Raw genomic sequence first — 19765 nt, 5'->3', positions numbered from 1 at the left:
TTCAGCAGTTGTGATTCCTGGGGTTGCTGAGGCAAATTAAAACGAGTCCCAAGCACCATCTTGTGGAATCTTAGGGCAGATTTATGAAGGGAATGGCACCTGTCATACCAACGGAGCTAATATGGAAATTTCCCTTGTAGCTTCAGAAAGAACATTGTGTGAACAAAGCTTACAGAATAAGATGGAAAGTCCCCACCTTCATGTTCACAGGCAATGCAGCTGCTGACTGCTCCATCTCTGCTGTGACAGGGAAGGGAGAGCTTAGCAGAAGAGATGGGGTGAGTCAGCTACTACTGAGACCCTCATTCTGCTAGCAGAGATGTTTGCCAGGGAGGTCCCCTGATGAGCTCTTGGCATCTCATTACCATTTTCAAATGAGCATGGAGGAATCTGGGCTTTACCAGACATGTTGGTTGTGGGTTCTCCAATATTCAGGAGTGTTGAGTCAGCTCATTAGTGCCTGGAATTCTACAGACTCTGAATGTCAACTAGGGAAAAGGCAAATGCTCTACCATAAGCAGAGCACAGCTTGTTACTGGTAATTAAGAGATAAGGTCATTTAAGAGAGAAGTACCAAGGGGCAAAAACACCACTAATTCTGAGACTCCAAAAGCTTAGGTGGGGAGGCCAGAATCCCCTCCTCTCCACTCAGTTCCTACTAAGGCTGTTGTAGGTGTATGTACCCTACATCATTTTACAAGTGGATAGATGTAAAAATTCATCCCATTCTGAACCCTAAAATCCCAACTCAATATACCTCAGTGCTCAGCTCCCCTGGAGTCTCGAAGACATAGTCGGGTTTCAGCACAATTCTGTGCCCTGGGGCAGGCTTCCGCTGTGTCATCAGGTTCACAAACAAACTAGACACAGAGTTTTTTGAGGGCTTTTCCCACACGCAGTTCTCCTGCTGGAAATTGCTCTTATTGAGCACTAGCTCTGTTCAGAAACATGGCCCTCCTCCATTTCCATGGTTGCCACAAGCTTCCTTATAGAGTTTTCTCCAGAGCAGAAAAGCATTTTCTGCAGGTGATTTTCCCCTTTCTATTGTAATTCCAAGTCTCTCTTCCACCCCACCCCCAACTCTTCATGCTCCAGTAACTGCTAAGAAAAACTCTCTCTGATCCTACTGTTACCACACCTCATGGAGCCGGCTTTGGCCAGCAATTGTGATGCTCCTGACAGCGTTTCCATTGTCAGCTCTTTTAAATCCCAGCATCTGCAGCCCTTTTTCTCTCTGCAGTATGGTTTTGCTTCCCTGACATGCCGCCTCTGCTAACAACTGCTCCAGTTTCTCTACTACCAGTGCTGTGGCTTTTCCTGTCTGTCTGGGCCTAGTCACTCCTGAGGGGGACAGGGGTTGGTACAACAGGTAGAATAGTGGAATGGGTTCAAGTCACCACCTGTCACTTCCTAGCTGGGAGACACTGGGAAGTTAATTCACCTCCCTAAACCCCAGTCTCCTCATCTGTAAGAAGAGGGTTGTTGTAAAGATGGAATGAGATAATCCAGTGCTTAACGCAGGGTCCAGCCAGTGTAGATAAATAATCTATTTATATGAGGTAGGGTAGGCTGTCTGAAGGCTAGCATCCCTGTATCCCACATCTGTAAAGGTCAGATAAAACCTCTTAGAAATCAAAACATTAAATCCTGAGAAAACCTTTCTGTTTTCAAGGAATCCTAACAAATACCTTCTGATATAGTTTGGATATTTGTCCCCACTCAAATCTCATGTTGAATTGTAATCCCCAATGGAAGTAGGGCCTGCTGGGAGGTGTTTGGATCATGGGGGCAGATCCCTCATGGTTTGGTGCTGTTTTCCCCAGTAATGAGTTCTTGCAAGATCTGGTCATTTAAAAGGGCTTGGCATCTCCCCACCTCTCTTGCTCTCTCACTCTCATGCTCTCTCTCTCTCTCTCCCTTCCTCTCCCTCCTTTCTCTCTCTCCCTCTTCCTCTCTCTCTCCCACTCCCTTTCTCTCTCACTCTCATGCTCTCTCTCTCTCTCCCTTCCTCTCCCTCCTTTCTCTCTCTCCCTCTTCCTCTCTCTCTCCCACTCCCTTTCTCTCTCCTGCTTTGCCATGTGACATGCCTGCTCCTTCTTTACCTTCCGCCATGATTGTGAGCTTCCTGAGGCCTCCCTAGAAGCCTAGCAGATGCCAGCACTGTGCATCCTGTAAAGACCACAAAAACCAGGATCCAGTTAACCCCCATGCCCCTTCGCAGTGAATCTCTGCTCTGTCCCTTCACAGATCAGCTACACAGTTCTGATTTCTGAACACCATAGACCACTGCCTGTTTTAGTTTACATCCTCTCTGTGCCTGGCTTCTTTGGCTGAGCAAAGTGCTTTTGAATGTCATTCATGTTGTTGATGGATCCATTGTTTGTCCCTTTTTATCTCAGAATATGTTATTGTATAAATATACAGTTGGCCCTTTGTATCTGTGGGTTCCACATTCATGGATTCAACCAACCGCGATAGAAAATATTTGAAAAAAATTACATCTGTATCTGTATTTATGTCAGGGACTTGGGCATCTGTGGATTTTGGTATCTGCAGGAGGCCCTGGAACAAATCCCTCATGGATACTGAGGTACAACTATATTGCATTTTGCTTATTCATTCTCCTTTTGATAGAGATTTAGGTTGTTACTAATTTAGAGCTATGAATAAATTGCTATGAACACTTTATAATTCTTTTTGTGAATATATGTTTTAATTTCCCTTGTGTAAATACCTAGAAGAAGAATTTCTGGGTCACATAATTGATAAGTGCATAATTAGAAACTGTCAGCAGTTTTCCAAAGTGATTGAACCATTTTAAATTCCCACCAACAATGTTTGAGAGTTCTAGTTCCTTCATATCTTTGCCATCATTTGGTGTTGTTAGCCTTTTAAATTTTAGCCATTCTGGTGAGTGTGAAGTAGTATCTCATTGGGGTTTTAATTTGTATTGCCTTGATAGTGAAGGATGTTGGACACATTTTCATGTTGTTATCGAGTATCTTCATTTGTGAAGTGTCTATTTGCATCTTTTGTCCATTTTTAAAAAACTGAGTTGTCTTTTTATTGTTGAGTTGCAAGGGTTCTTCATGTATTTTGGGTAAAAGCTCATTATCAAACATATGTATTGTGAATATTTTATCCCAATCTGTGCTTTGCTTTCTAATTGTCATAATGGTATTTTATATGAACATAAACTTTATATGGAAGTTTTTAATTCTGATGAAATTCATATGGTCATTGTTTTCTGTACATAAAAAAGATTTGCTCATCCCAAGTCAAGATGTTCTCCCATATTTTTTCTTAGCAGCTTTATGATCTGAGTTTTTCTGTTTATGTTAGTGATCCATTTAGGATGGTTTTTATATGTGATGTTGTAGGAAAGAAAAAATATATGTATTGTTAACCCTCATATGTTCTTAGTTGAGACATTCTTCTGAAAACAAAAGTCAGATTAACAAGAGAAAAACCTGCAGAAGTCTATTGACACGTGCTGTGCTCGTCATGCAGGAGAGGCCTCAGTTCAAAAGTATCCCTGCCAAGGCAGCATCTCAGGAGCCTTGCCTAAACAGTATTTTAACAAACAGTCATAAATTCTGTAGTGACAAGACAAAGGAGAGAACAGTTTCCGTCTTTAAAAGGCAGGAAAATGTGGGAAGTAAAATCTGCTCCCAGATTCATCTGGTGCCTGCTGGTATCTTCTCTGGGCTGATAAGCAAGTGCTGTCTTCAGCAAGGAAGGATTTCCCTTCTGCCATCAGGCAAGTAGAGGCTAAGGCAGAGTGTTCTCTCTGTGTTTACAGTGTCTTTAACTTAACAATCCTCCCCATTTTGGGGAGAAATATTTTGGTTTCCTTTAATGTGAAATAGAGGTCAAGACACTCATTTTTCTACATGAAAATCTAGTTGTTGCATTACCATTTGTTAAAGAAAACTTTGTTTCTCCTCATTGAATAGCTTTGACACATTTTTAAAAAATCAATTGCCTATATAAGTGTGAGTTTATCTCTGGACCCTTTGGTGTGTTTTATTGATATATTTATTTATTTATCCTATGCTAATACCATACCTACTTGATTATTGTAACTTTACACTACACTTTGAAATCAAGTTTTATAAAATTCTCTACTGTTTGTTTTTTTTTTAGCGAGATTTATCCTTTTCCAGACTTTAGTATTTCCATATAAATTTTAGAATGGGCTTATCAATTTCTAAAAAACAAATGCCTGGTAGAATTTTGACTGGGATTGTGTTGAATGTAGAGATCAATTTGGGGGAAAATATGAACATTGTATAACTCTCTGTTTAGGTCTTCTTTAGTTTCTCTCAGCAACGTTTGTTCAGTTTTATATCTGTTTAAGGCAGGAGGGTAAGACTGATACCCATTACTCCATCATGACCTTAGCCAGAAACAAATTGCTGATTCTTATACTTTAAACTCTACTTTTGGATTTACCTCTCATAATGGCTTCATCAGTGTCTACAAAAATGCAACCTGTTTGCAAAGGGAGTTTCATTCAGAGAAGTGAGGCTTTCAGGAGCCTTAGGAAACCTTGCTCTACTCAGACAGAGGGTTAGATTCTATTAGTTCAACTTTAATGTTGCAACAACAGTTGCTATGAGCCATGTATCCTAGATATAGTAGACTGCACAGTGATCATTTCTCAATGAGAACACTCTATCTAGCCCCCAGACAATGTATCCATCCCATTTGGACAAGTATTTTGGTTGGAATCCTGGTGTTTCTCTCTCAATATTTTAGATTTTCAGTGTTTCTCTCTGAATGTGACCTACCCAAGTAAACTTTTAAAATATAAATCAAATCATGTCATTCCTAGGATTAAAATTCTCTTATGGTTCCTGTTTGTTATCTATTGCTGTATTACAAACCATCCCCAAACTTAGATGCTTAAAACAGCCAATTATTATTTATCATAATTCTGTGGATCAGCAATATAGATTGGGCTTAGCTGGGCAGTTCTTCCATGTGGTCACTTACTATTTAGTAGTTCAGTTGGGGATTTCTTACATAATGGCAGAAGTGTTTCAAGAGGTGAAGGTAGAAGCTATAGGAACTCTTGAGGCTGAGCCTTTGGAATTAACATATTGCTTTTGCCATTCTGAGGTCAAAGCTAGCCACAAGCCTAGTCCAGATGGCAGAGCTGGGAAAATAGAGTCCAACTCTTGAAGGGAAAAGCTGCAAAATATTGTGCCTTTTTTTCCCCGTTTCTCACAGCTTTCCATTGTCCTTAGAATAAAGTTTAAAATAAATTTAAAATTAATGATCAAAATTTTGAAATAAAGTTCAAAATGGCCCTGCATAGTCTAGCACCTGCCTCTCTATCTGAATTGACCTGTTATCAATCTCTCCTTGGCTCACTGAAAATAAACAGTTGCACTCCGTTTGGGACCTTCTTATTTTTCTGTTCCCTCTGCTTGGAATGCTCTTCTCTCAGATCTTTGCAAAGTTCAATTCCATTTTGTAATTTAGTCCAAATGTCAGCTCCTCAAAGAGATCTTCTTCCCTGAGCCCTCCTCCCAGTCACTCCGTACCAGCTTACCCTGTTTTATTTTCATATAACATTTAACAACATCAGAAATGATTTTATTAATCCATTCATTCATTGTCCATTTTCTTACCAGAATTTGGATACTGTGAGAGCATGGTCATCAACTTTTTAGGCCATCTCTGTATCCCCGCTGCCTATAATAGGGCCTGACACTGAGTCGATGCTCCGTAATGATTTGTTGAATCAGTTAACATTGCAGTCTTCATCTTGATAGCTTTTGAAAATCCATATCATCTTAGAAAATAGGACAAGAGTGGGTGGAAATATGAATCTCTGTATACAAAACTGGGATTAAAAAAACCTGTAGGCTCTTTTCCTGCAATCAGTATACATTGCCACCAAATGGCAGTAAGTGCTCTGTTGGGCACTCTATCAGGAAAGATTTTTTCCTGAGATTCACATTTTGTTGTTTTCCCAAGTCCATGCTAACAAATTTATAATTATTAATTACACAATATACTTTAAAAATTGCTGACTTGAAAGAACAATAAACAATAAAGCTGTTTATTCTTTAAAAATAAACAGAGAAACATTTTGTTAACTCCGTACATATTTGTTATTAATCATCATTACATCTAAATCCTCCCACATAGCCATATTCTGATTCAAATGTTCTTTCTAATTTGACGTGAATGCCTCGAGGCTGATGTGGGGAGCTGGACCTTCAGGCTAGATTTATATTGCAAAGCTTTGTGGCTTCTCTCAGCTGTTAGCTCTAGCCTCGTTTAGAGCCTGCTGATGACTTAGTTCCTCCTGGGTTTCAACTCCCTTTCCTCAACAGTAGCTCTTTTACTTCTCTTCCCTAAATCAAAATTAGAAAGAGAGAGAAAAAAACACCCATTTCTTTATCCTGAAAGCATAGGTCTGCCTCAGATTCTTTCTAATACAAAGAAAGCAATTTCTACTTCTCCTTAAATAAGAGCCAAATATCTCCCTTCATTCAGTTTTCTCATTGGGAATTCTTTAAACTACTGATTATATGCAATAGGACGTATCTTAGTGAAACCACAGCAATGGTTTCACAAGAGGCAGCTTATACAAACTGTTTTCATGATAAGAATTCCTCAGAAACTCTTTTTCTAAAGGAAAAGATAAGCTCTTAAGCAGAAAAATGAAGCAACATTTATACAAATCTTCTGATTGGGCATTTCAGCTTTTCTGCACAGCTCTGCTGAAGAATGCCAGCTCCAGAGGGTGGACCTCATGAGTCAGCAGTAGGGATCCAGCTGTGAATCACGTTAAGATCTTAAGATCTCCAGGAACAAATCCTTTCCTTGCCTCGTACTTTTTCACCAGGCATGTCAGGGATGCAATAAATGCTACAGGGATGATCCAGACTCTTGGCATTCCATGGCACAGCTGCTTGATCCAACCTAAAGGATAACCTTTTTCTTCTTTCTGTGAGACTAGCCCATTCATATTTTTTGCATATTGGTAACAAAATCCAATCACCCTTAACTTAAATATCTTTTAGAATATAAATGCAATCAATACTCATTAAGCTAATGTTTTTGTGTAGTGAATATTCATTGAATGAATGAAAACGGCCACACATGTAATCCCAGCATTTTGGGAGGCCGAGGCCAGCGGATCACGAGGTCAGGAGATCGAGATCATCCTGGCTAACATGGTGAAACCCCGTTTCTACTAAAAATACAAAAAAACTAGCCAGACGTGGTGGCGGGCGCCTATAGTCCCAGCTGCTGGGGAGGCTGAGGCAGGAGAATCGCATGAACCTGGGAGGCAGAGCTTGCAGTGAGCTGAGATCGCACCACTGCACTCCAGCATGGGTGACAGAGCAAGACTCCAACTCAAAAAAAAAAAAAAAAAGAAAATAGCCACACAGAGTTTACAGTCTATAAATGTGTTAATTTACATCAGCGTCTTCTGCTCTTTTTGGGTTACACAACACATACGTTAAAAAAGGTAAACAACCCCCTAAAATATATGTGTATTTGCATAGGTTATTCAGATGTATCAATGTTTTATATATGTGAAAATATACACAAAAATGTAAATTATAAAGGATAAGATAAAAAAGAAACAATGCTTTTTAAGTAATTGTGTTTTTAATGATAAAATGTTATTCTCACTAAACTCTTTTTACACGTTATTAATATTAGTGAGAACAATGCACTTGAAAATGCTTTATGCTTTCAAATCTTGGTTTAGGACTTTGTAGTATACTCATTGGAGGGTCCAGTTCTAAGTTGGGTTTGTTTGCTTGCTTGATTTTAATTTCCGTCAGAGGGAAAAAAGATCCTTCACAGATTCATATGGAAGGCATGCACCATTGGTCTCTCTTACTAAATTATAGTATTCATTATTGTCATGCCCAGGGTCAGGTTCCAGCCCATGCTGAGGTTTGAGGGAGTGCGTAGATGAGCAGAAAGAACACTTAGGGGGCCATAGGCAGGTGAAAGATGATTTTATTCAGCAGCAGCTGTCATCAACAGCTTTCTGACTCTGTCCATCCTGTTTCAGCTCTTAGACCGGTGGCTTCCACACACACAGCTGCATGGCTGGCTCTCCCTTGCCTTCAGGGTCAGCAGCTTAACTCTTTCTCTGGGCACAAGCGAGCTGAGCTGTGTCCTGGCCTCTGCTCTGTCTGTCTGCAGAGACGGACAGCTCTGACTGTCTCTCTCTTTCTCTGGGTGCCAGTGCACATGTACAGTGTCAGCAGGGCAATTATACCTTTTACAGACAATAGTGACTTAGAGCCAAGGGATGGCTTTCCTATGTTATGGCTACATGGCTGTGATAACAAGTGGAGTTATACACCTATGCTCTAAGCTCGTTCAGTCACTCTGGATGTTTACCTCGGCCTGTCCTTGACCAAAGCACAGCCATGTTCCTTACAATTATTCAATCTTATTCACCAATTATGCAAAAGTATTTGTGAAAATTCAGCTAACATTTTCTGTATTCTCTGATACCAAATTAGTTTTCTTGCAAAGAAATTAGAAGTTGATGTTTTTACATTTTTAGCAAATGTGTTCAAAATTCACTAAGTAAATGACTTAAATATTAGAAAATTCAGTTTCCAAGATTTTTAGTGTGAAAATCTGAAAGTTTTTGTGGGTGGCGCTTTGTCATTTCAACAAAAGCTCATCATAATGAAAACATCTGTTTTCACAATGCTTTCTTCATAGCACAAAGCGTTTTGAAGAGCAGTTACTTTCTCATTCATTGTTAAATTGCCACTTTTACATAAAGAAATAGATTAGATGTATTTATTTATTTCCTGCTAGATAGAATTCTACCAACAACTATTTGTCATTATTTAAAAGGTCAGAAATCGGAAAATATTGTATTTTTGTGAAAGCAAAATTAGCAGCACATCTTCATATATGACAGCTCTTTAGGATGTGGACACAAGATGACCAGCAAACTTCTCTGTGAAAATGCTTTGCATGATCCATACCAAATAACCTGAAGATTTTATTACATTGTCGATCTTATTTTTATAAAATGAATACCAACCCTAACATTTTGTATTTCTTTATGCTCTCACTATTCCAGGTGCAGTTCATGGACCAGCCGTATCTGCATTGCCTGGGAACTTGTTAGAAATGCAGAATCCCAGGACAGGCCAGCCCTCCTGAATTACAATCTGCATTTTAACAAGATCCCCAGGTGAAACATATGCACTTTCAGGTTTGCGAGTACTGCCCTATGAAATTCTGCCTTCTACTTCTTTGCCACGGTAGCTTGTTAAGGAAAAATGAACTAAATGAATTTCACACACGGGACAACTCTACAGCCTGACTTTGGAATCCTTTTTTTTCTCCAATCAAACCACCTGCTCCACTGGAGGTAATATTCAGTTTTCAAGATGTCATTTGCTGTGGAGAATATGTCTTCTTTCATGCCTCTTTTTTTTTTATTGACTCACAAAATCAGTTCTTCTACAGTCATTACGGAAACAGAACCTAGCAATACCATTCATTTAGATAACATCTTTTCATCCCCAAGTCTTACAAACCTCCCACTCTTGTTCTAGACGCATTTCTTCTAACCTTCAATATTTTCTATGCATCTTTTAATATTGTTGGCTGACGAGGTAATTCATTTCTGTGTGCAGCCATATTCTTTTCCACATCTGATTTCAGTTATTTTCACAATAGAAGGAAGAACTAGAAAAAAGATGTGTGGCCTTTTGCTTCTTATAAGTAAGAAGGCTTTAAAGATGCTTCTTTACTGTAGTTTAGTAGCATTTTTAAAAACACTGGATTGGGTACCACATGACCTAGACTATTGCTGAGGCAATTGCAGAAGTTTGTATCTGGGTTCTGAATGCTGAAAGTTTTTATGTCCTACTAGTTATGACAACTTCAGGTACAACGTGCACTTGGGACAATTTAATGATCGTTAATGATAGTGGATATACATACGTATTTTAAATAGTAATCAACTTCATCATTTCAATTTTTTTTCCCCTTTAGCTGACTTCTCTGAAGTGATCACATCACCTCACCACTGTGTCACTTTGCAGTGTGGCTGACCAAGAGCTTGTTCTTGTGGTGGGCTGCTCATCAGCCCAGCCATTTCCCTGTTGTTTTTGGTCAGTGGGAGATTAGCAGACATGACACAAGAAGAGGCTGCAGATGGGCTTGGGCATTGGAGCTTGTCCTCTTGCACCTGTGCCATCACCATGAGGAAAACAAGCCTGGGCAAGGATGAGGCTGAGGGTCCTGTGTAGCAGATGAGCTGACAGCTGCTGGAGTCCCAGGTAAGCTGACAGCTGTGGAGTCCCAGACAGGTGAGTCCAGCCAAGATCAGTGGAGCCCCTTAGCCAACTCTCAGTTGATCCCAGTGGTGGCAGCAACAACATGTATTGGTGTACTTGCCTGGGTCTTTGTGGTTGTTAACTGGCACTAGGTCTGTTCTCCTGTCCGAGGCCAGCAAATCTCCCAACTGCTGTTTCTTTGCAGGAAACTTTTAAAGCCATGTGTTAATTTTCTGACAGTTTAGTTAAAATTAGACACTATATTCCATCAATGCCCCTGAGGGGGAATACATCACACTACACTGAATTGAAAGAAGGGGGAGCGACTCATCTAGACCCCTGATTTATGTAAGCTCAAGATCCACAGGTGATAACCATGGACACCTTTGTACACTGAAGGTTTATAATTCACAGTGCTGTGCTTTGGTGTTTCAGAAGCAGAGAGAGGTATTTATAGAATGGTTCTGCCTGAAAATAGGAGGGAGAAGGGCAGGTGATGATAACTTTGGGGAATGTCTGAAGCATATGGGGAAAGCACTCCCCATCACAGAATCACCATTCTGCTCCTTACCTTTGTGGTTTAGCCCTTGGAAACCTGGCTTCATTGATCCACAAGCTCATTTCTTTTTTTTTTTTTTTTTTTTGAGACGGAGTCTCGCTCTGTCGCCCAGGCTGGAGTGCAGAGGCGCAATCTCGGCTCACTGCAAGCTCTGCCTCCCGGGTTCACGCCATTCTCCTGCCTCAGCCTCTCCAAGTAGCTAGGACTACAGGCGCCCGCCACCACGCCCGGCTAATTTTTTTGTATTTTTAGTAGAGATGGGGTTTCACTGTGGTCTCGATCTCCTGACCTCGTGATCCGCCCGCCTCGGCCTCCCAAAGTGCTGGGATTACAAGTGTGAGCCACCACGCCCGGCCCCACAAGCTCATTTCTTGCCCTTCCAAGTGTAATATGGATGTAAGCCAGAGCTGTCTTTTCCTCACTTTTGCAGACACTCCTGTCTCCCCACCCTGCTCTTTAAATTAAACTCTTTCACAGTCCAATAATCTTGTCTCATAAACAAGCTTTGGAAAGAACACTTTTTTTCTTTTGCCCAGGAGCAGATTCCACCAACTTCATGGAGGTGGTGGAGGGCTTTCCCCCTTTCAACAAAAGCAATAAAGCTGACTTTGCTGTCGTTAAGTTTTATAAGGTGATGCTGACCCTATCATGAAGTGTTCTCATCTAGGCTGACTTTGCTCATTAACCACAGTTGAGTATTAACCTTTTCGACCATAAATAATACAGCAGCACCTTGATCTGCACGAAAGAGGAGTGAATGGCTAGGCCTTTGTCTTTTTCCCTTGGATTCTTACAAACTGCTTTTTCTTCTTGTGTTTGACAAAATGTCAAAACTGTATTTCTCTTTATCTGTGTTAAGATATCTGTGACTTCATGCTCTCTGCCATTTAACTTTGCAATGTGTGGGTGGACTGACCTGACACTGGGCTCAGCCACATGACTTGCTTTGGTCAGTGGGGGATTAGCAGGCATGACACAAGAAGAGGCTGCAGATGGGCTTGGAAATTGTAGCTTGCTCTATTGCATCTCTGCCATTGCCATGAGAAAAAGCAAGTCCAGGCAAGTCTACCCATCCCAGGATGAAGGTGAGGGTCTTGTGGCGCAGATGAGGCTCATCCAGATCAGATGACAGCTGTGGAGTCCTAGAGACGTGAGTACAGCCAAGATCAGTGGAGCCAGTTAGCTGATCGTCAGTTGATTCCAGATGTGAGAGCATCAACATGTATTGGTGTACCTTCCTGGTTTTTGTGGTTGTTTTTTAACTGGCACCAGGTCTGTCCTCCTGACAGGGTCAGTACCTCTCTCTGCACCCAGGACCCAGGCAAGCCCCCCCATCTCATCTTCTCACATATGCCCCTCTAATCATCACCCATCCTTCCTCCCATCTCATGAACTTTGCCTCTCTATTGGCTAATTCTCATGAGCATTTGAATCACTTCAAGTCTCTTCTATCATTTAGTTTCAAAATAATTGCCTTATATCCTGTCATTCTCCTCTAGCACTTATTGCCTCCTCTCCCCATGTCCTTCACATGTGGAATCTTGAAAAAGTTGTTCTTACTCTAAATTCCATGTTTTCACCTTCCATTCACTCTGCAACTCACTGCAGCTGTATTTCCTCTTCCATTGTGCCACTGAAACTGCTTTTACCCAGGCCACCAATGATCTGTTTGCCATTGATGATAGTGGACACCTCCAGTAATTCTTTTAAAATTCCTCTTTCATTTTGTGTGACCTCTTTGTAGTGTTTGACTCTGTTGACAAACCATTTGTTCCCAAAGCCTCTCTTCCCATGGCGCCTCTGGCAACACACTGTCCTAGGTCTTCTACTCCACTGATCCTCAGGCTGCCTCATGGGCTCCTCACCCTCATTCCATCTCTTTGGTATTGGTTAGTTCCCTAGGGCTCTGTTCTAGGATCTCTTCTCCCCATACCAATGGTAATTTCATCCATATTTCATTGCCTACATTACCAAGAATAAGATGATAACTCCCAAATCTCTAAGTCCTGCCAGTTCCCTGTCTTGGGCTCCAGATACATATATCTAAGAATTTATTGGATATCCCAAAGGCAAACATGAAATACCTAAAATTTAATTCACCATTGTTTCCCTTCAACTCCCTCTTCCCCTTTTGTTCACTATCTCAGTAAGTGGTACCATTTCCCACCCAGTGGTATAACCCAAAATCCCTTTAGCTTCTTTCTTTCCTCCTCTTCCACATTCAACCCATGTCTATGTCCTAATTTTACCTTCCTAGCATATCTTCAGTCTGTTCACTTCTTTCTATCCCATGTCAGGTACCTTAGTTCAGGCCACTCGTATCCTTTGGCTTGATTATTTATTGCTTTACCAGACTCCCAACTTACCTCCCATGTCCACCTTTCCCTGTTCCGATCCATTTTGCACACTGCAGCCTGTACCATCTGATATGGTTTGACTGTGTCTCCGCCCGTATCTTATCTTGAATTGTAGTTCCCATCACCCCCATGTGTCATGGGAGGAACCTGGTGGGAGGTAATTGAATCATAGGGATAGTTACCTCCATGCTGTTCTCATGATAGTGAGTTCTCACGAGATCTGATGGTTTTATAGGGCCTTTTCCCCCTTTGGCTTGGGACTTCTCCTCGCTGCTGCCATGTGAAGAAGGACTTGTTTGCTTCCCCTTCCACCATGATTGTAAGTTTCCTGAGGCCTCCCAAGCCATGCTAAACTGTGAGCCAATTAAACCGCTTTCTTTAATAAATTATCCAGTCTTGGGTATGTTTTTATTTGCAGTGTGAGAACAGACAAATACACTATCTTTCTAAAATGGATATCTGATCACATCATCCCCCTGCTTAGAACCTTTTAAGGGTTTTCCATTTTCAAGAATCATACAAGGTTCTTTGTGATCTGGATCCCTGCTTACTTCTCCAGCTTTTACCTCTTGACATTCCCTTCCTTGAACTAGTGGAAGCCATAAATAGCTGCTTGGAAGTTGCTGAAGGACACCCCATTTTCTCTCTCCTTGCAGATTTTTGTACCTCTAGCTCTATCGGCCTGGAACAACCCACACCCCAGCCTTGCCCTAGCAGGTCAGGTAGGAAGCATTCCTGTAACCTCCACGTGCACTGGCACTATACCCCCTGCCTCCCTTTCCACTTATTCCATCCCTTTGCACTCAGTGACCTCTTTCCTAGTCTATCATCTATGTGTGAGGTCCTCCAGGCGGGGATTGTGCCTTGGTTATCACTGTATTCTCAGGAGACACCACATTTGGGAACATAGTAGGTGCTCAATAAACACTGGTTAACTGAGTGACTGAGAAAGGTAAATACATTAATGAACATGCACATGAATCATAGACTTCTCACCTGAAAGCTTCTCTACTTTGTATACTGTAGAGCTAAGACCTTTTAGTTTCTCAAAGATTTTCTCCTCTTGCTTATCATCTACAAATGGATTTTGTCCTGACTTTATTGGCACTATCTTTAGGTCCTATAAAAATGTCTTCAATTCCTTTTACTAGCTATCTCAGAGTAATAAGCTTCTCAGGTTTCCCCTGTCTCTAATGACTGCCATATGGGGACATGATACGCTAATGCTCACTTCAATAAGCTGAAGTTATTGTTAAACAAACTGAAGTACCTCCAGCTCACCTCCCATTTTAAAGGGCCCACTAAAATTGATTGTGTGAATAGGCTTTTAAAAAATATCCTCCTTAAGTAGAAAATATAAACAGGGGAGGACTGTTAGCTCAGAAAATGTAAGCCTATTTGGAGGCCCAGTTTATTTCACTTGACTGAACAGGAGGTAATAGTGCCCGTTGGCACAGTGCAATCTGAGCCTGTTTTTGTCCACATTAATGGATTCAGAGTTCTCAAAGATTCTGATTAAAAAAATGGCTCCAGCTTCAGCTTTGAATGTCTTTGGGAGTGAGTGACTCACCCATGACATGGCACATTCATATGTCTATGTGATGGAGGTACCTGCACACAAGTGCTGTAGCATGAAATGTTTTGTTCATTTGTGCCATGTTTCCTCAATACTAATAAACCAGAGTATCACAATTCTACATCTAAAGACTTATTTATGACTGCATAAAAGCTGTTGCTATCACAAGGATTGTATCAATTTACACATACACAGACACAGACACAGACAGATACACACATATTTATATAATATTTCTCATGTGAGTCTTCTGTGTACGATCTTCTAAGGCTATAAACAGTAAATAGCCTTAGACTGAGCATTTTTCTACACTCCCATTTGGGGTCATTTTAGGAAATGAGAGACCTGGGATCATAATCAAAAAAGAATCCAAGGCTGCAATTCAGTTTCAAAATGGGGAAGACAGCTCTGATTCTCTAGCTTTTGTTTATAGACTTATTGAGCTGTGGTCATTCAGCCAGGCAGCTTCCTTGAACCTCGTTCACTGTGTCCACTGTCAGGATGAAATGCACTCTCTGAGGCCTGAAAACATAACCCAGATGGGGAATGCAGACAGACAGACAGAGGAACATGGCATCAGAGATTGCTGAAAGGGTGGTGGGGGGCTCACAGCAAATACATCCCTAGGCAAGGTATCTGGAGGACAACCCAGGTGAGCTTCTACTGGTGATTTGGGGGCAGAAGCTGTCAACTGTTTTTGAAAGTTTTGATAGGTTTTTTTTTGTTGTTTTTTTTTGTTTTTTTTTGGTGCCAGTTCTCTATTTTTTTTCTTTAAACAGAGAAACTAAACTATTGTGGTATCAATAGGGTGAATCAAAGCTGTAGAAAAGCTTGTCAGGTAGCAGAGAGAAATGCTGAAATGAAAAAGCATGGGCTACAGAAGAGAAGCAAAAATGAGTCTTAAAGCATGGGTCAGTTCGAGTCAACCAAAGTCTCCTAACCTGCAGCCCAGCAAGTACATTACCTGCCTACCCATCTCCGCCCTGAGGTACAGGACCTGTCTGCGTAACCCTGCCAGACCTTTTGTTTTTAGTCTGAAGAAGCAGATTTCAGTGTGCAAAAAGCTCTGAATATTTTCTTTCCAACCCTAAAAGTCATAAAAACATAGACAATGGGCTTTAAAAGACAGTGGAGGTTGGGCATGGTGGCACACGCCTGTAATCCCAGCACTTTGGGAGGCTGAGGCAGGCGAATCACTTGAGGTCAGAAGTTCCAGACCAGCCTGGCCAACATGGTGAAACCCTGTCTCTACTAAAAATAGAAAAATTAGCTGGGTGTGGTGGCGGGTGCCTGTAACCCCAGCTACCAGGGAAGCTGATGAAGAATTGCTTGAACCTGGGAGGCAGAGGTTGCAGTGAGCTGAGATCTCACCACTGCACTCCAGCTTGGGTGACATAGCAAGACTGTGTCTCAAAAAAAAGGCAGTGGAGTCTCCAAACTCTCATGATTCCATAACCTTATCAGTTAAAAATTGTATTTTTATTTATTAATACATTATAAGAATATACTAATATACTAACATAAGGTGCACATGATAAAGCATATATATAAAAACAGAGGCTAAGCAATGTATGAGATAAAACATACAAAAGGAGGTATTTTCTTCCCATACAATAGGAGAGTGCTGGGAACAAAGGGAATATCAAGAGAGTGAGAAGCTGATAAATTCTTCCAAGAGGTGATTATAAATACAGAAGGTGAAAAATATAGTGGACTAGAAATCCTGAAAACTTTCCCATTCTAAAATAAACAGGCAAACAATAACAACTTAAAAAGCGCAACAAAATGTTTTAAGAATTCAGAACTTTTGAGACAGCAGAGAAAGGCTCAGAGTATGAAAATAAATTGGCTGTGGAAGCCAACAGCTGCCCTCCAGGGGTTCCTTGGCCCCGTCATCTTTTCTAGAGCCGTGGGTTTTTATGGCCATGATGGGGCAGGTGTCCAGACAATGGATCACCACCAGGTACGGAATTGGAAGGGCAGAAATTCCCTATATGCTACACCCACTGGGAAAAAAAAACACTAGGAAAAAATTCTGCTTCACAAGGGCACAAACAAGAAAATGTGACTATTTTTGCTTTGGCCTTTGGAAGACGAAAAATCTCTTTTAAATATTTGTAACTACAAGCCTGTGCCCATACAGGTTTGGAGCTTAAACACTACCTATGTATACCAGAAAAACCCAGAGATATTAGTTAATGAGGAATTAATTCAAAGCAACCCAGTGTTGGAAGCACCCCTGGCATGTGGCAGAAGCAAATGCAAATCCTCTCTGGAGGAAAATCCTTCAACCAGACTCTTGGGATTCCCATAGATAAAAGCCTGAGAAACAAGAAGGTATGAAGGGCAGAGAAGTTAAACATGAGTCTAAGTGGAGTTCCAGAGAGAGAATATAGAAGATAGGGAGAAGCAATGTTTGAAGAATAAAGGCCAAGAATTTTCCAGACTTGGAACTGCAACAAATTCCAAGAAGGATAATAAAAATAAATTTATACTGTTAACCAAAAATAAAATTCTAAATTTCCCCACTGACTGAATGGAATCTCCTTGGCCAAGAGAGGCCATGATGGGAAGGGGGTCCTAGACATACCTCATTATACCCTCTTCCCTTAGGAGTTTAGGCACAACTGACCAGCACTAACATTAAAAGGGAGATCATAAGACTGAAAAAACACATTCTTTGTGGCAATAAGGTACCCAGCTCCAACCTAACTCTGGCATAGCATCATATGACACATAGCAGGCCCTGAAGGAAATCAAAATATTTTACCCCAAAATACATTTCTTTGACATATTTCGAAATGGCCCTGCAAAGCTATCTCTTGTGGAGGAAATTTGCATACTGTAGAGAATCTCCTATATTTTCTTGGTCTTTTCCAAAGAGTCTGACAGTTTAAGGTCCAGTAAGAGACATTTACCATCTATTCTCTCTGAAGTCTGTTGCTTAGAGGTGTCATCTATGTAACAAGAACCTTGGCTTCCATAACCCCCTGCCCCATCTTAACTCAAGCATTTATTTATACTGACTTCAACTCTTCAGGCAAAGCTTAACTCTCTCAACCAATTGCCAATCAGGAAGCCCTCACTCTTCAAGATGTTCCACCTTTCTGGGCCGAACCGATGTCTATTTTACAGGTATCGATTTATGTTTTTGCCAGTAACTTCTGTCTCCCTAAACTGTATAAAGCCAAGCTATAACCCAATTGCTTTGGGCACATATTCTCAGAACCTCCTGAGGCTGTGTCATGGACCATGGTTCACGTATTTGGCTGAGAATAAACTTCTTCATATATTTTACAGAGTTTTGTTTTTTCCATCAACAACATTTTGCCACATTGTAGTGAAACCTCTTTAATATCAAAGGCAAAGAGAAGATCTTAAAAACAGCCAGAGAGGAAACTCGGATCCCAGCAACAGCAATTGACTGACTTTAGCCTCCTCAACAGCAGTAATGGAAGCCAGCAGGTGGAGGGATTCTATCTTCAAAAGGCTGAGAGAAAATAACCGCCCATCAAGAATCATATACCCTGCAAAAATGTCTTTTGCAAATATAGGAAAAATATATTGTTCAGAGAAATGTCAGTGGAGTTTGCCACCAACAGAACCTTCTTGAATAATCTTTTTATCTTGAGAGATCCCTCTTTCTTCTCAAAGAACAGTTCTTAATCACAATAATAGTCATAGAAGCATTAGGAGAATTCCTAATGAGGAGACTGTCCCTTCCCTTCTCCTCCCCTCATCTTCCTCTCTCTGTTAGTCCCCATCTTCTCAGAGCTATCTGGAGGGGATAGCTGTATTTCTTTGCTCTCCATTCTCTTATCTCCTTGATGGAATGGCATTAAGGAGCTACTAACATGTTGTTCTTTGCATTTCCTGAATGGGCTGTCTGAACTGGTTGTTAGAAATTAGACCCCACGGAGACATAAGTGAATCTCAGATATAAGCCCCCTTCCTGGGCCCCCAAGGAGGCAAGGCTTGCTCAGCTGACACTGAAAGACTAATGTCCTTTGTTTTCCAACCAGTTTGATAGTCATCCACATTTATAGTAATTCAATTTACTTGTTACCATTTGGCTTTTGGGAGCCACTAGTAGCTCTGTCAGGTAAAGTGAAAGAAAAGCGATGGGGAATGCCAGGAGGCATAATTAAAATGGAGTGCTAATGACTCTGCCCATCAAAAAGCCCCTGTCACTGTGCTCTGAGTGCAGCTCATTAAGCAGACCTGCCAGCTGGAGAGGAGCCGGAGCTCCTGCCCTCCTCACAGCCCAGCTGCCTGCGCAGCTCCCAGGCCCAGCGTGCCCAGTTTGTTGAGCGTTTTGTGGAGCCTGAGCTCTCGGCTGGTCCTCAGTGTCCCATCCTGGGCAGGTGTGGGGGTTCTGAAGTGAATCTGCCTCAGGATGAAACCCTGCAGCATCCTGGAGGCTGTGGAGGTTGGACTGGCTTTTCTCAGGAGTCTTGAGCATCTGTGAAGGCAAATACTTATCTCAGGATGGAGGAGGGGAGCTGACAGAGGTTCTAGCTTCAGCAAACAAGGAAGGCAAACCCGAGGTGACTTAGTAATTGTATGACTTTCAAATAATACAGCCATTCCAATTTCCTTCACAGAGAATAGAAGATCAGGCATGAAGCCTGCCTAATTTACTTCTTAGAACACACTTGATGAGGCAGAGATTATTGGCATCCTTGCTTTATGGATGGAAGACACTGAGGGAGGAAGTCAAGGGACCAAGTTCCTGTGGCTAGTAAGCTCAAAGCCTTAGTCCTTTCTATGCAAAGACAGAGTTTCATCCAACAAACATGGTGCTTCTGGCCTGCAATGTTGTCCAACAATATAAAAAATAGTAAAAAATAGCATCAGTTAATATTTACTGAGCTCAGCCCCTGTGCCAGGAATGGCTCTAAGGGTTTTACGTGCTAACTCATTTAATCCACACTGCAACCCCAGGGAGTAGGTACTATTTTTATTCCTATCCTAT

This window comes from Symphalangus syndactylus, chromosome 8 (genome assembly GCF_028878055.3).
Source record: "Symphalangus syndactylus isolate Jambi chromosome 8, NHGRI_mSymSyn1-v2.1_pri, whole genome shotgun sequence".
Taxonomy (NCBI): domain Eukaryota; kingdom Metazoa; phylum Chordata; class Mammalia; order Primates; family Hylobatidae; genus Symphalangus; species Symphalangus syndactylus.
The sequence above is the reverse complement of the archived record's forward strand: the minus strand, read 5'-3'. Positions refer to the sequence as shown.